Raw genomic sequence first — 14870 nt, 5'->3', positions numbered from 1 at the left:
CCGTCTGGTTCCGCCCTGGTTTAATCTATTGACGTCTCATTGGTCAGGGTATAATTAGCGTGAGACAGGTTCCACACCATGTATATTCTCATTTCTAATGCGAAGTCATCCATGATGCAACATGTAAAGTAAGGACCCACAAAGAAACGCGCCCATCATATTTCCACAAATTTTCCAAGGATTCATTGGGTCATCGTCTTCATTATCATCATTCATCATTCATCTACCTCTCTCTCTCTAGATCTCTTACCCACATACGCACATTTTCTTATGCTTGTCAAGATGAAGATGATTCAGAGCAGCTAGCTATGAAAGAGAAGTGAGGTTACAGTGAGCTTCTGTCGCAGGAGAGATGGCTCCTATACATATTGCATAAAAAACGCACAGCATGAATAGGCACCATCTCTCCTCGACGGAAGTCCCCTCCAACCTCTTCCATGCTACACCTCTTCGCATGGTTGTTTTGTTTATGGCTCATCTCTCTCTCTCTCTCTCTCTCTCCCTCGCACAGAAGCACATTTATATATACATGCGGTTGATGGCTCTAATTAGATCTTAAATATTTTGCGCAGGTTAGACGCGATCGAGTTGAAACTTTTTAAAGCACCTCCAGTCTTCATGAATGTGTTGATCAGTGGTTCACTTGCAGAGATCGAATCCTCTGATCACTCTCTTCCTTATGGGTGAGTGTCCTTGTATTTATGCGCTTGTGATGTGTGATTTTGTGGGTGTGTACATAAGATTTATTACAAGAATCTTTCGAGGAAAAACAACCTTGCTATCAGAACCCTAGCTAATTAATTAAGTCAGAAAGCTCTTTCGCGAGTAAACCAACAGGCATTGGAAGCTAGCGAAAAAGTAGGAAACCCTAATCTGTTTCTTAATATACATTGTTTTTTTTTTTTTTTTTTTTTTTGGTGTATATATGGCGGGGAGTAAGGGGGACTAACTTCAAGAGAAGATATGTCCCGGACAATTTATCTTTAATCTCCAAGGGAATATCTATCTAAACTTTCTCTCTTCCTTGGATACAATCTTTGATTTTGAGTTGGTTCTCGATTTCTTGTTCGGGATTATTGATTTTTTTATTTTTTATTTTTACATGTCCACACAAAAATGGGAGGAGGATTTAAATCAAAGACCTTTGCCTCATGAGGCGTAGTCTTCAGTCGATTGAGTTACTCATTAGAGTAAATTTTCTATAGAATATATTCTCAATAAGTACACCAATTATTCAAGCCTAATAACCACAATTATCCTAGTACAACGGACACGAACATGGCAGTGATCACAGTACTACGTTGCCTTAAAGTTAGTCATGTATGTATGTCTATCTCTAGCTAGTCTCTTTTTGCAGTAGTCCATATTTAATAATTAATTAGTAAAATTATTAAGCAATCAATTTACTTAATTAAGAGGCTGAATTATCAATTAGGCACTTTAATTATTTCATCAATTATAGTCAAGTGATCATTTTGCAAATGAAATTGTAATGAAAGTTGTAGTAGCCTAACCATTTTTCCAAGCGATATGTATTCTCATTTGCAAAGGAATTGGTTCCGGTCAAAAGCTTGAAGCATGCAGCTTAAGTACTTGTAATATACCGAGCTAGGCATTATAAGGTCAACAAGAGTTCGGAAAACAGCTAAGAAATTATAATTTAATGGGAGATGTTTTTGACTGCTTAAAGTTCCACAAAATGCTACTTGGAGCTGGAGAAAGATTCTCAAGCTCAAGGAAACAGCTAAGAAATTTCTAAAATTCTTGGTGGGTACGTGATGGTAGTATAGCATTTACTTATAGTTGGATTTTTGGCATCTGGATGCATGGTATATATACTCTATTATCAGTATGCATGGTTAATTATAGAGTAATTTATGAGAGTGATTGGATGCCTGGAAAACTTGGGAAGCAATTCGGGTGAAGCTGCATTTGTATTATGTTGGTAGTATGTTGAAGTGGGGCTTTAAAGATGAAGAAAAATGCATGTTTTGTAGAAATTTCACCGAGGGTAGAGACCACTTGTTCTTTGATTGTGGCTTTAGTCAAAGGTTATGGAGGCTACGGAAGTGCTGAGAAATGCCTTCAAATTGTATATATATATACCTACTATTTGGGAGGAGATCTTAAGAGCCTAAAAGCTATGGTTTGTAATGTATAATATCTGGAGGCACACAAATGATGTTAAACATGGGAACCAAATAAATTTAGAAGAAAAAAAAAATTAATTGAAATGGGAGGTATATAAATCGATGGAAACAAAGCTCGAACTCATTATATTTTCTCTGATACCATGCTAAACCCCTACTTATCCTACAAAGCTTAAACTAATAAAAATTATAAATATAATGTTTCAATTAATATTTTTATCATCGACTATATATTCTAGTCTGGTTGAAATTAAGAGCAAAAATCTGCTGGTGTTGTTTTGAGTAATTGTTTTGTTATATTTCTGATATTGTATATATATAGCTGCTGCTGGATTTTATATCTGTTGGTGTTTAGCAAGTGTAGTTTATATAGTTAAATGTGGAGTAATATATTAGTTGCTGTAGGGTGTTTGATGCCAAGATATTGAGTTTTGGACCTTTGGGTTGTGTTTGGCAAAGGGATTGAAAAATGAAGTTGGCCGGAACTATGGCAGATTTGATTGATGTGAGAAAAAAAGTAATAATGTTTTGTATAAAAAAATGTGAAAATTTTTGTTTTATAGTGATTTTTTTATTTGAATAGTAATAAAAAGTTATTGATGTAATGTAAAAAGTAAGAATGTTAGAGTTGATTTTGAGATGAATTTTTTTGGAGCTTTGGGTCTGATCCGGTCCATTCCTTTGCCAAACACATCCTTGGTGTCTATAGATTTTGGATTCATTTGGTGTCTGTATTGAAAGATGCTTTGTTGACATATGGGGTTATAGCAGTTTTATGCTGGGGTGTGTTGTAGAAATTTCACCGAGTGTAGAGACCACTTGTTCTTTGATTGTGGCTTTAGTCAAAGGTTATGGAGGCTACGAAAGTGCTGAGAAATGCCTTCAAATTGATATATATATATATATACTTTGGAATACATATGCATGCCCTAGCTAGCCTAGATCGACGTAGGATGCAGGTGTCTCAGTTCTGATATAATTTCTGAGTTGGTGTAATTACGAGCGGCTTTTTTAGGCTCACCTGCCAGCAGGGAAAGAATTAGGATTTGAGGTTTGGGGTGGGCCAAACTAAAAAAATAAAATTTTGGGGGTAAAAAATAAATTTTAAAGAGTACATCTTAAAAAAAACAAGAAATTTAGGAGAAATTCTAAAATTTCAATGCTTGGGTCTGCCCCCTGGCCGCCAGCATGACCGAAAAGTTGGGTTCTCATTGGAAGGTCACTACCGTCCAGACCCCACCCAGTGTGAAAACGTACAATACATCATTTTATATACATTTTTAAAAATATATGTAAAATTTTTATATATTATAAAGACAAATTAATATCATTATTTAATAGAATGAATATGAGAAACTGTCTGGAAAAAAAAAGGGTATGGGCTACTTTTTGTTTTGTTTTTACCAGGTTTTATCTATATATTTATTTGTTTTTTTTTTTTTTAATCGTGTTGGCCAGAAGGACTGAGTTGGACAAGATCGGTAAGTCTAGAAGACATGCTCCAAGCCATCATTAAAACTTTCTACAGAGTTTTATTTTTTTAATTAAAACAATATTTTTTATAATTTTATAAAACGTACTTGAATGTTTTGTATTTTAAATGGTTTGTTAATATATTTTTTATTTTAAAAAAAAGTTACTTTTCCTTTGTCAAAGGAAGTGGATATTGTCGAATTGAAATGCTCCATGATGAAAAAAAGTTAATTAAGACAGGTTATTTTTTTTTTTTTTTTTACCTTCATGCTCATGCATAGACCGGACTTGAGCCAAATAATACAACTTGGATTCCTAAACTGATCTCGTAATATATTAATAAAATTTTAATTAAGATAACAAGGTTTGGTCCAAAAGCACCCATGCAATTAATTAATGCTCTATTTTTGCTGCCCCACATCCAAAAGTCCAACGTCCGTTATTTGAATAGTGATTTCTCCCTAGTGAAACAAACGAAGAGAGGCTCGTAGGTGACTTTCATGCATGCCTCATTTTCACACAACAACTTCGAAAAAGTTTCTCAGAAATTTCTCAGTACTGAAATAATTAGTAAGAGTAGTACCGAATGGGCCATGTAACCTTTTTGCACGTGGCTTGGAATCTAAAAATATTAATTGTTCACACTTGGGTTTTTTCATTCCAAGAACTAAGAAGCCTCCATTGAATTCCGTTATAGAAAGACTTAAAAAACATTCAAGAAAATACAACCACTTCAAAAAAAAGCTACCATTATTGATCATAGTGAAGTTAGAATGAATGGGCCATATGAAATTTACACACGTGGTGGCGACCTGGGCTCAATTATTCTCACTTGGGTTTTCTGACGACAGCCGTGTACAACAAGAAACCTCCACTGATTTTCCTCATACAAACATCACCAACTTTCTAGATCTATAAATTCATGGGGTGTGTATGGAAGCCATGCATGCCAAAGGGGCAATTTGCCATGGGATCGAAAAGATTAAGAAGTTTTAGGAGTCTTGTTACAGGAGTGGTGGCACTGCCTTTAATTGGCATGCCAATTACTAATTAATTAATTAGCTGCATCCGGCAAGTGCCCCCTTCTGTAACAAGATACCTGCAACTTCTTCTGCTTAATTATGTTGTCGGACTTCATTTTGAGCTCATTAAAGGTAATCAGTCCAATATATTTGTACTCAACTATATATTCCTCTTCATCAACTTCCATTTTTTCTTTATATATATATATATATGATCTAAATGTTCTAACATAAAGTATTACTGTGACTATGTTGCAGGTGTATGTGCTGAATCTCACGTACATTATTGATTATGTACAAGGTAGGAATTGTATCATATAAGTGAAACTCCATTATTATTAGAATATCAATTGCAGATGTGGTTATCTTGTTTTCCATGAAATATTATAAGCTATGAACTTCAATTTTTTTTACCTACTAAGTAGTTCGTATTTATGTTAATCTTGCTTTTTTCACTATGAATATTCTATATATTCATGATTATTTATTTATTTTGAAAAAAGGAAACGTTTCTTGATGGTTATATTAGGGCGGCTCATGATCCATCCGCCGACATTAATTAATTCTCATGAGTTGAAATATATCCCTTTCAAGACGATCAATATCTGAACATAAATCCAATTTATGTTTTAAATCCATGTTATCTATAGAATTTGAGCGTCTGTCATATTTCGTCATCCAGATGTCGTCATTGAATGAGATAAGAGGCTAATTAGGAAATTAACTGATCATCATGTTATTTAGATCGAATTAAATGTTCTCCTTATCACCTCCAGCTGTGACTAGGCACTATAGCTAGCGTTGACAACTTACATAACAAATCATAAATTTATCCGAGGCATATTAATGTAGTTTTGATTAATAAATGAGATCTAGTAAACATATAGTCCATTGATATCTAGTGCTGTATTCCATGCTTGTCCCGTAAGAGCAGCCGTTCAATAATTGGTGGCATCATATATATATATGCCCTCAATCCTATATATACCAACCACTACAATTCCTCTTATATGAAGGGTGAGATGATGCATAATCTAAAGCAGGAAAGGAGCAATAGAAGAGATGTATAGGGACTTCTGTCGGAGGAGAGATGGCGCCAATTTGAACAATAATAGGCTTCATCTCTCCTCCACAGAAGCTCCTTCAGCTTCTTCCAAATCTTCTACTTCTGAGAAAGAGGTAAGCAGTTCCTTCCTTCATTTCCTCATTGGGTTTCAAATATTTTCTAGCTTTTGTTCTAATTGTTGGACATTTTAGTGTATCAAAATTATCATATGACATATATACTAGGAAACATAAACCGATCTGGGAAGAAAATAGACAGTCCTCCTCCTAGTCCCAAGATTTCAAGAGAAGAGAAATATACATATGAAGTTTACTGCTAGCTAGAGATCTAGCTCTATGTCTGCTCTTGCCATTTAACCCTTTCGCCAACCACCCATTAGCTGTAACATGACATCCTTGTAGGGATAACAGTTTGTTTTCTTAATTTGTTTAAAACCAGAAAACTGGTTTTTTTAAAAGAGTCGTCAGGACTCAGGAGACTTGAGGTTTGGTGATTTATGCTTTTGAGTTTATTGGTCATCAGGTCGGTTGTGATAGATCTTTAGTTTCAGTCACTCTAGCTCTCTTGCAATTGGTGATCATTATCAAGCTTGATCGGCGAGATCAAGCAAGAAGCTAGCTAACCAAGAAAACCAGCAGGGATCTACAAATTAAAAATATTGAATGAAAGGTACCTCCTCTTTGTAAGATGTTTCCTTATAAATGAGATTATCCAAGAAAACCCTCATTTAATTATCTCACCTTGCCAAGGTTTTGAGCCCAAAGATCGGCTCGGGAGCTTGGGGCTCATAAAAATATGGAGATAAAGTTTTAAATTATTAATTATTTTAAAAGTTTAGATTAATAAAAATAATAAATTTAATTATTTAATTAATATTCTAATAAGAATGATGAAGTAAGTTGGCTTGGTGGTGCTTCATCAGCTTCTTTAAATTAAACCTCTTCCGAAAATTTGTTGGTAGCTAGCTAGCTAGCTAGATAAATATTCGCTTGTGCAATAAGCCCACCACGTTGAACATGTGGGCGCACGTGTACTGACCTCTCCAATGCTTTGAGTTATTTTCACCATTGAAATGCTAATATTTTGTGTCGAGAGAGAGAGAGAATCAGAGGGACAGTGAAAGATCCACCTTTGTTTGTGTCTATATATATATATATATAAAGGAGCTGGAGTACCTGCATTTACAGAAACCAAGGAGATGGAGGTCGGGGGATTCTTGTCGCAGGAGCGATGGCACTGGCTATATATATTAGGTCTGGCAATTAAGACAAATGCAGCTAGCTAGTGCCATCGTTCTGAGACAAGATACCCTACAACTTCTTCTGCCTGCACTATTCTTTCTTCCTTAATTTCATCAACGGTACGCAAATTAAATCCATTTCTTTAATTAAATGTGTCTTCCATCTCTTTGTTTCTTGTTTTTACGCTTCTTTGATTCTCCAGCTAGCGGCGCTATTTCTCTTTCCATGCTATTTTATTAATTCGAGGCAATCCATGGTGGTATGAATCTCACACCACATCATATTTTATTCATTTACTGTTGTCGCTGTTGTTGTTTCACGCCTGCTTGGTTTTTTCTTGACAATATGAAGCTCGTAATAATTATGTTCTTTCCTTCATGCACTTCTTATCTTCTTCTTTTTTTCTTTTTTTTTTCTTTTTTTTTTTTAAATAATAATTTATTTTCTGTAGGATAACTTTTTGTGTTTGACTTCTTATGAGACATGTACATTAATTCAAGCACAGGAACTGAAGAATTATTAAATGAAACAGCTCTATCAAGCTGATAAACTAATCATCTAGTTGCTAAAATGGATTTTTAAATTCAATATGAGTAGGTGCTTCTGGAGGAGATAAAGAAAAGAAAAGAAAAAAAAAAAACTTATTTTTTGTTCATCTACTTGGATTGAAGTGTCACATGTGTCAGTCATGATCATCCAACAACGTATGAGATGAGAGAAATTCAAAACTTCTACGGTTCCCAGGATCTAGAAATAATTGACCCTCCTTATTATGTCAAAATTAATGCAACCTGTCTAGTCCCCTTATATATATATATATATATATATATATGCGGCTGCTTGGGACGGCATTAATTGAGGCAAGGTAAGTAAATTAAAAATGAATTTAATATTTTAATTTATATTTTAAGTTAGATTGTGCTACTATTTCTTCGAGAATATATTTGGTGATTTTTTTTCTAGGTGTTTGGTAGGTTCTTTTTTAAGGTTGTCACTTTCCCTTGTGTCTTGCATGGCCGGTCGTTTCTAGTTTGTTGCTTTCCTGTGTAATTCGATCTCCCTCTGTTGAGGGTATGCTGTTGGATGGAGAGGGCGGCGGGCCGCTTGCGGTGTGGCTCTAGTGTTTTGTATAGATTAAAAGGTTTCTAAATCATCATCCAGATGCGTTGTAAATGTGTTGAATTTAAACTTACATAAACAAATCATAAAAAAAGATTTGAATTCGTATGTTTGTATAATTTATTTGTCTATCACTATAATTATAAGCCTCTGTAGCTGATGAGGTTTCATCTAGTTTCCCTTCCCCAAATACCACCTAGCTCTGTGATGATTTTCTAAAAGAGAATTTTGGAGTATATGCTTGGCTTTTGCAATATTTTAATACAAGCTTTGAAAACCAGAACTAGATACTACCTACCTCAACCTGTGATGGTCTTTTCTACCACATAATTTTGGTACAGATCGATGCTAGACTTTTGCAACATTTTAACTAACCATAAAATAAAAAGTACAAGTAAAAAGAAAGCTGGTGCCATAAACAGACCTCTTAGGGTTGACCTATATTATATAGCAATTAATTTAAGCAGTAAGCTTCATCTCTCTACTCGACTGAAGCATCAAGCATATATCAATACATTGATCATTAAACTGCACCATGCCACCATGGTTTGGCTTCTTAATTATAACACATGCATATATGCCGGCAGATTCCATCTCAATACTTTAATGTATGGAGCATAAAGTGGAGTAATTATTCTGGGAAATAACCATCTGATGACAACAAGAAGCAGCTGAAGGCTACACAACAGACAAGCACAGCTGCAGCACAACACCAAATTACCGAGCAATCTACTAGTGGGGGCCGGCCGGATTAACTCTGAGCATCTCCCGCGGATGCTAGCTCTAAAACACCTATATTGTGTATATTTAGTTAATATAAAGAAGAATAAAAATAATTCCAACAGATTCTCTTGTGCTTATGTAAAACGCTGCACGGTAGCAAAACGTTGCTTTAAATTTTATTCATTCTCTTGCTTTACCTAAACTTGCTGAAGATGCTCGAACCAAAGTAACAACTAACTAAAACCATTAATTTCATTTTTATTGAACTCCTTGAATTTTATTTAATACTCATTTGTCTGACTTATATATAAGTGCAGGAGCAATTAATATATCATGCCGTCAGAAGTTCTCCCACTGGATTATTTAGTTTATCTGGCTTCAACAATACCAACATAAGCAATTCATCCCCCATGCTTGATAAAGAAATAAGAAATTCTTTTTCCCATTTTACTTGTAAAGAAAATGATTTTAGAGCTAATATAGATTGTTCTAGCTAGAATCATTTATAAAGTCCAGTTGCTTATATCATTTAAATACTTTTACTAAGTTACTTTGATACCCTTTAACACAATCTAAGAAAATGTTAGTTATATTTTGAATTATTAATTACTCCAATAGAAAGGTGGCACATAATGTTGTATAATTGAGGACACAACGAGTCACGAGCTAATCTGTTACTGAACTTATGATTTTTCTCTTTACACGTCTGTCCATACTTTATGGTAACATTATGGAGCACTACAATAGGCTCATCATATAAATGTGGACGATTGGAATTGAATGATTATTAATTGGTAATTTGGTACATCACCAAATTATTTTTCTTTCTTAATTCAACTAAACTAAAGGAAGCAAATCATGATTTGTTGGGAGAAGGTACTTATCAATATGAATGGGGGAATGGGTGGGAGTATAGAATTTATAATATTATCCCATCAATAATTAAGAGTATGTGAACCAAAAAGCCCGCTTTATCGATCTTTATAGACTATAGTTACCCCCTCAGTGGGGGGATTGAACTTGCGGTGGAATTTCTCTTCCTTAATCTAAGTGCATTTGAATCATTATTTGCTGTTTTTCTTTCTTGAATACCTTAAAAAAAAAAAATGTCTGAAACTTGTCCTTGCTAAACTTGAACAAATGACAGGATCTGCTTTATAAATTCAAAAGCAACCATCTTTTGGGAATGTTTGATGGGGGCTCACTTGTTGGAGCTATCCCTGAACTTTTGCAGGTGCATGTCCTGAGCTTATGCGGTGGGTTTCAGGATTAAATAACATGCAAAATTGTCATTTGCATAATGAGCTGTAAAGCACAAAGCTCATGTACGGAAAGCATAGAGCTCCAATCCATTTTGGTTACTCATGATGATGATGATTAATCAATTCTTCCATATGAAATTCGTGATTGACGGCAAGACACACACTAATAATTGATCTACAATTAAAAATTGAATCCACGATGTAATTAATGCCTCTCATTAGGGTTTAGTTTGTTAACCAACTTATAGCTTCAAAGTCCTAAAGCTAATTAATTAACACCTCAATACGTACATCTGAGGTCCCTTCCCCTAGCCCTAGACATTTCAGCCACCTAACACGTTTTTAACCAGCATCTGGCTGGAGGAAAAACAAAACAAGGAGAGTAAAAAAATCAGTAATTAGCGATGAGTAATAATTTTAGAAGTCTCTCTTGTGTCACTCTAAAAATGAGATGGCTCTTAAAATTACTATTTGATTAAAATCTAATAATAATCAATCACAAGCTTAATGATGATTTTAAGAGGCACATCATTATTGAAAGGACACAATAGTGATACAAGAGGAACTTATAACATTACTCATTAGCAATATACCCAAACCGTTTTATAGTTAAGACATTTTACTGTAAAAACAATAATACAAATTCAGAAAATGTTTCATATAACATTGACATGAAAATTACCTTTCTTTCTTCTTCTTCTTTTTTGTAAAATATTTCATACTTCATTTAAATTGAAGAAAGTAGAGCATATTGCTCTAAGGTTACAACATCATAGAACATATATATCGGCTAGTCTTTTGGGGTATAACACAGATATTTTGAGTGGCGAATTGAAGCCAATATTTTGATCCAAGAAGGATAGGATTAAAAGAAAGAAATTAAAAATTTTGATTGTTAGAAATATTAATAATACAAGTTAATTATGACTAGAATACCTGTGAGACACTTATTATAGCTCAACCTCATTAATTAGAGAATCAATTTGGAACTCATCACAAATGCAACACCTTCACAAACCATCCATATCTAATATGAGATTGAAGGCAAGTTTGGTATATATATATACGCAGAATAAACCTACAAAAATGAAATGGCTAGAGAGATGTAGCAATAAAAAATAAATCTTATTCCACCAATTAATTAAGTCTACAGTAATATATTTGATTTGTTTCACTAAAACCTCAATTTTGTCCTTTGAACACGAGCATGCAAGGAGATTGACAAATATGACCAGATAGAACATGTCTTCAATTAATACAAAAAGAAAAACAAAAAAAAAAAAATCACATGTGTCTTAAAGCTTTTCGGATCTTTTGGCCTCCTAAATTACTACTATATATGTTTCGGGTCCCACGGATGGACGGTGATTATGTTCTTTAAACCAATATACTTTTACAGATTTCCTTGTGGATGAACAAATATTTCTCATGATCATGAAACTCTGATTATGTTCTATGAATCTATAAACCAATATATCTTTCAGATTTCCTTGTGGTTGAACAAATATATACATATATCGTCACATGCATGCGATTCATGCGATCGAAGGCACATCGATCTATATATATATATATATATATATATATTAGAAAGATTCATACAAATTCTCTGTAAAGATGATGGCCTGTAGGGGAGCAGCATATATGACAAAAAAAACCAAAAACAAATACAAAATAAAAAAATACTATAAAGGACGTACGAAAGATTAAATTTGTAAAGAATTTATTTTTAGGGGTATCGTATCTTTTGTTCCTCGAGACCGAAATCCCACAACCACAACAGCCTGGCCCCATCCTAGATTAATTTCTTTCTTTAATTTCGTGTCTGATTATTAGTGTTGTTAATTAGTACTGTATTAAAAAATTAAAAAGCTAATGTAATTTTCGAAGTACTAAACACAAGCCTTGGATGCCTAATTCCGACAATATAAAACTGGATTAATTAAATTAAAGTGGGGTTGGGGAGAAAGACGTACAGTTGAATTAAATTAATATGTTTTTACCTCCCATTTCCAGACAATATTCTGGACAACCGAGGTGGAATAATAGAACGTTGAAGCATTGCAAAAGCCAAATGCGGTGACCAGGATAATGAAATCTTTTAGCTTTGTTCAGTCTCCTTTTTTTCTTTTTTCTTTTTTCACGGGTTCATTACTGTAGACAAACAAATCAAACTGAATTTCTTTTTATTTATTTAGCATATTAATCTTTCTTACCAAACAAAATAAATTATAATTTTTAATTTTGCACTGTTATAAAATTATATACAGTGAAAATTCATACTTGTATAATTTTATATATTATCTACAAATTATTTTTCCAAAAGAAAGATAAAACCCCTATAAAAAGTTGTGTTACATTTATTATAAAGTAAAAACCATTTACCACAACATTTTATTCCTTGAATTAAAAAATAAGTATTATGCGTGGTGCAATAGCTTTTATTTTGATTGTTCATTTTAATTGAATGGTCTAGATCACAACAATATATAAGGGAGAGGAAAAAAAGTGGGTAACTTGCACCAATTGCAAGCCATAGGGACAACCGTTAGGGTGACCGAACTATCTTTTTGGGCTTTGGCCATTGAGGTGGTTTGGTTACCCCTAATTTGACCATTAAAAATAGTCAAATTACCTTTTTGGTCACAATGATAGTTCACCTAGCTCTAAACCAATATTTGGGGCTAACTGAATCACACTCATTGACAGTGGCGGATCTAAGAATTCGTATTAAGAGGGGTGGAACTAAAATAAAAATTAAAAAAAAATTAAAAATTGGAGGGGTGAGAAAAGGAAGAGTATGGGTTAGGGTCAAGAAAACTAAAAAAATTACCCATAAAAAAAAATAAAAATAAAAATTTGGAAGGTGCCCGCCCTGCTTTATATTCGCCTCTTGCTCGTTGGCCACTAGCTAAGGTACGTTGAACCAACCCCAACTCCTATTTGATTGAAAAGTATGGTTTGGCCACCACAACTGTGCAAGCCACTCATTCTCTCTCTTTATATATTATTGTGATTTGAACTATTTATTTTTTTTATTATGCACCATTTAAAAAGGAGAAAAGGAAAAGAACTCTCTCTCTCTCTCTTAATCTCTTATATTCCTCACGCTCGGCAGTAATCCCTCCATTTTTTAGCTTGAATATAACTTTTGATTTTTTAGAGGTAAAAAAAAACTTTTGAGTTGTTAGGGCATGAGAAAATAGGAAGAGACCTAAACAAAAAAAAAATAGTGCAAAAAAAAAAAAAAAATTGTGATAGTGATTTAACTTTATGTGGTCCCAATCTAACAAAAGCTAATGATCTTAATTATTAGGATTTCTTTACTTTTGAAACTACTATCACACATTGTAAGTAAAGGATAACTTGGGAAAAAAGAAAAAGCAAAGGACAACTAAAGTAGCTTCATTTCACAGACAATAGTATATCATCGGCCAACGGTTTGCGTCCTTGAAAAGTTGACTCAAAAGCAGAGAACAAAGTGCCCTTATCTTTGTCACGTCGGTCCCTAAGAGGTCTAAAAATTCACGACGGTAATTAACAATTAACTATTTAAATTGTTAATTATTTGGACAGTTATTTTAAGAGAGTTTATATATTCAACGGCTCGAATAAATGGTTGGACAGTTTTTCTTAGCTGAATTTAATAGGCCTTTTTCTTTGATTTCTATTTTTAATTGCAATTAAATCATATAAACTAATAACCATATGATTATTCATTCATGTTTATGAAGTAAGATTAACAAACAAAAAAAATTGCTTCCCTCTTTGAAGCTTGGATGTTTTAACCAAAATGCTTAAGCGCTCCTTGAAGAATTTTTTTTTTTAAAAAAAAAAAAATTAATAGCGAGGAGGACCATTTTTTGTTATTAGTCTATTTATATAGGTTTCGACTAGGTTTTTAAGGTTCTAAGAATTTTGAATAAAAAATTAATTAATTTCCCTTAAAATGGGCGGCCAAAGGGGTATAATTTTTTCTAAGAAAATGCTAGACATATAACTATTTTACAACTTTTGACATGTGTTAGTAGAGTAGTGATAATCATAACGCCAGTGTGAGTGAACAGTCACTCATGCTAGTATATTTTATAATATTATTTTTTATAATATTACTGTTCAATTTTTTTAATAATATAATAGTATTATAATACACCAGTGTGAGTGACTGTTCACTCACGCTGGTGTTATGATTATCATTACTCGTGTTAGTAATTAGTATGTAATTGAAAGGTGTTAAAAGGTGTAAATGCTTACAACTTTTAGCTCTAATAACATGCTGACATGTGCTAAAATTATAAAATAAGTGTATGTATAGCATTAGTCTTTTTTCAAACTTTCAAATTTTGTAAGAGAGATGTTAAGAAGAAATTCTAATTTGATTTAAAAAAAAAAATAAGCCTTAAGATAATTTTCAAACTTTCGGGTCATAGCCCATTTTAGTCTTATCTCTAGCCCAATTAAGCCTATTCATAATGCTCAACCAAACTAAAGCCCAACTAAAACTAACTACAACTATTTGGCCCAAGTAAAAAATTTATTAAGCCGAATTAAAGCAATTAAAAAATTATTTATCAATAAAATATTGACACGTAAGCCAACAAAAGGTAATGGATATTACATAAACAATAACCGTATTTCTTTTTTTTTTTCTACGCATTTTTTAATTAGGATTCTTTAGATTTTCTAGGATAATTCTACAATAGAGTTCAATAGTTCATAGAATCATAATTATTATTTTTATACCAAAAAAAAAAAAAAAGTTCTATCTCGCTATCCTAGTATTTATTACCTCTAAAAGATTTTTAGTTTTTTCT

Source organism: Corylus avellana, chromosome ca5 (assembly GCF_901000735.1).
Source record: "Corylus avellana chromosome ca5, CavTom2PMs-1.0".
Classification (NCBI taxonomy): Eukaryota; Viridiplantae; Streptophyta; class Magnoliopsida; order Fagales; family Betulaceae; genus Corylus; species Corylus avellana.
Note: the sequence above shows the minus strand (reverse complement) of the source record.